Source organism: Gorilla gorilla, chromosome 16 (genome assembly GCF_029281585.2).
Source record: "Gorilla gorilla gorilla isolate KB3781 chromosome 16, NHGRI_mGorGor1-v2.1_pri, whole genome shotgun sequence".
NCBI lineage: Eukaryota > Metazoa > Chordata > Mammalia > Primates > Hominidae > Gorilla > Gorilla gorilla.
The window spans coordinates 73,308,907-73,311,598 of record NC_073240.2 but is presented as its reverse complement, the minus strand read 5'-3'; the positions used below and the strand labels follow the sequence as shown (position 1 = coordinate 73,311,598).

Below are 2,692 nucleotides of genomic sequence, written 5' to 3'. Positions count from 1 at the left end.
TTTTAAAGATCGACTGTTCAATAAGTACCTGAACAGTTGATAGATTCCACATACTATACACTACCATAGAACTTAGCACTTCTTTATAGCATTTATCAAATTTGCACTTAAACAGTATGTTGTCTCTCTGAGTTGGTAAATTACATAAGGATGAGAACATTCCTGCTGTGTTTATTACTACAAACCATATATAACACAGTTTTTGATATTTAGAAGACATGCAATAAATAAGGTAAAAATTTGTCTCCCCATTCATTTTACCAAGTTATATCCTTGTACTATGTTATATATAAAAATAAAATCTACATAAAGGTCTGAAGAAAGAAAACATAAAATTAGTGGAAGAAATGTTGTTGAATATTTAAATATTTGAGAGTGGGGAAGGCCTTATCAAGGATAGCACCAAAGGCAATATCTATAAAGCAAAAGATTGATAGGTATGACCATACAATTTGATACTTCTGCAAAAACAACATAAATAAAAGATACAAACTGGAAAAATACTTACAAAATATATGACATGAGCTTATTTATCCTTAATGTATAAAAGTCATATGAATGAATGAGAAACACATGTACACATGCTAGTGTTTTGGAGAGATGGACAGAGAACATAAACTGAAATACAAATGTCTAATAAATGACCAAAAGTTCAACTTTATTAGTAATTGAAATGGAAATTGATAACAAGCTATCATTTCTACCTTTCAGAATAATAGAGACTTTATAAAATACTAATACTGAGTTTCAATGGGAGAAGTGCAAGGACAGAATGACTACTTATGTATAAATTGGTAGTTTTTTTAGAGGGCAATTTGTAAGAAAAACCTTTAAATGAGCATGCCCTATGATCTAACAATAATTCTTTTAGTAATTTAACCTAAAAAAATTTGTACCAAACTTTAGCTGCAAAAATGTTCAGGGAATCAATTGGTTAAACAAATTATGGCCAAGCATGGTGGCTTACGCCTGTAATCCCAACACTTTGGGAGGCCAAGGCAGGCGGATCATGAGGTCAGGAGATCGAGACCATCCTGGCTAACATGGTAAAACCCCATCTCTACTGAAAATACAGAAAATTAGCCGGGCGTGGTTGCATGTGCCTGTAGTCCCAGCTACTCGGGAGGCTGAGGCAGGAGAATTGCTTGAACCTGGGAGGCAGAGCTTGCAGTGAGCCAAGATCGCACCACTGCACTCCTGCCTGGGCGACAGAGCAAGACTCCATCTCAAAAAAAAAAAAAAAAAAAAGCTTCTTTTCCGACAAAACACCAAATGGCGGATGACGCCGGTGCAGCGGGGGGGCCCGGAGGCCCTGATGGCCCTGGGATGGGGAACCGCGGTGGCTTCCACGGAGGTTTCGGCAGTGGCATCCGGGGCCGGGGTCGCGGCCGTGGACGGGGCCGGGGCCGAGGCCGTGGAGCTCGCGGAGGCAAGGCCGAGGATAAGGAGTGGATGCCCGTCACCAAGTTGGGCCGCTTGGTCAAGGACATGAAGATCAAGTCCCTGGAGGAGATCTATCTCTTCTCCCTGCCCATTAAGGAATCAGAGATCATTGATTTCTTCCTGGGGGCCTCTCTCAAGGATGAGGTTTTGAAGATCATGCCAGTGCAGAAGCAGACCCGTGCCGGCCAGCGCACCAGGTTCAAGGCGTTTGTTGCTATTGGGGACTACAATGGCCACGTCGGTCTGGGTGTTAAGTGCTCCAAGGAGGTGGCCACCGCCATCCGTGGGGCCATCATCCTGGCCAAGCTCTCCATCGTCCCCGTGCGCAGAGGCTACTGGGGGAACAAGATCGGCAAGCCCCCACCCTGTCCCTTGCAAGGTGACAGGCCGCTGCGGCTCTGTGCTGGTACGCCTCATCCCTGCACCCAGGGGCACTGGCATCGTCTCCGCACCTGTGCCTAAGAAGCTGCTCATGATGGCTGGTATCGATGACTGCTACACCTCAGCCCGGGGCTGCACTGCCACCCTGGGCAACTTCGCCAAGGCCACGTTTGATGCCATTTCTAAGACCTACAGCTACCTGACCCCCGACCTCTGGAAGGAGACTGTATTTACCAAGTCTCCCTATCAGGAATTCACTGACCACCTCGTCAAGACCCACACCAGAGTCTCCGTGCAGCGGACTCAGGCTCCAGCTGTGGGTACAACATAGGGTTTTTATACAAGAAAAATAAAGTGAATTAAGCGTGAAAAAAAAAATTAAAACAAATTACATAATATAAAATCGAAAATTGTGTCCCCATTTAAAATGATATTGCGGAATATGAATTGACCTGGAAAGATGGTTATCGTATGTGGTTGAACAAAGAAAAAAGAGGCAAATTCATCCATTTTAAGTATATGATTCAATGAGTTTTAATACATTTACAGAGTTGTGCCACCATCACATTCCAATTAAAATGATCTTTCTCTTCTTGCTTACCTATATTTTCTTCTGCTTCTATGCTAGTTATGTATAACTGGCCATTTTAAAAGTTAAATTCCCCCTTCAGTACTGACTCCTCCAAAAAAAAAAGGCAAATATAAAATGTCAAAATAATAGTAACGATAGCTAAAAGGTTTTCCAAAGAATGAAAAAGATAACAAGCAAACACACTTTAATTTTTGTAGAGAGATTAAATACTTGCAGAGAGATTGAAGGGCCTGCTTTCAGTCTGTGTAAGTGTGCCTATTTGCAAAAGGGCTTTAC

At 42.5% G+C, this 2,692-nt stretch overlaps 1 pseudogene; it reads left to right on the top strand.

Moving 5' to 3' along the window:
• The first annotated feature begins 1,242 nt into the window (after positions 1–1,242).
• LOC109023458 (small ribosomal subunit protein uS5-like) lies at positions 1,243–2,188 on the top strand (annotated as a pseudogene).
• Positions 2,189–2,692: the final 504 nt, after the last annotated feature.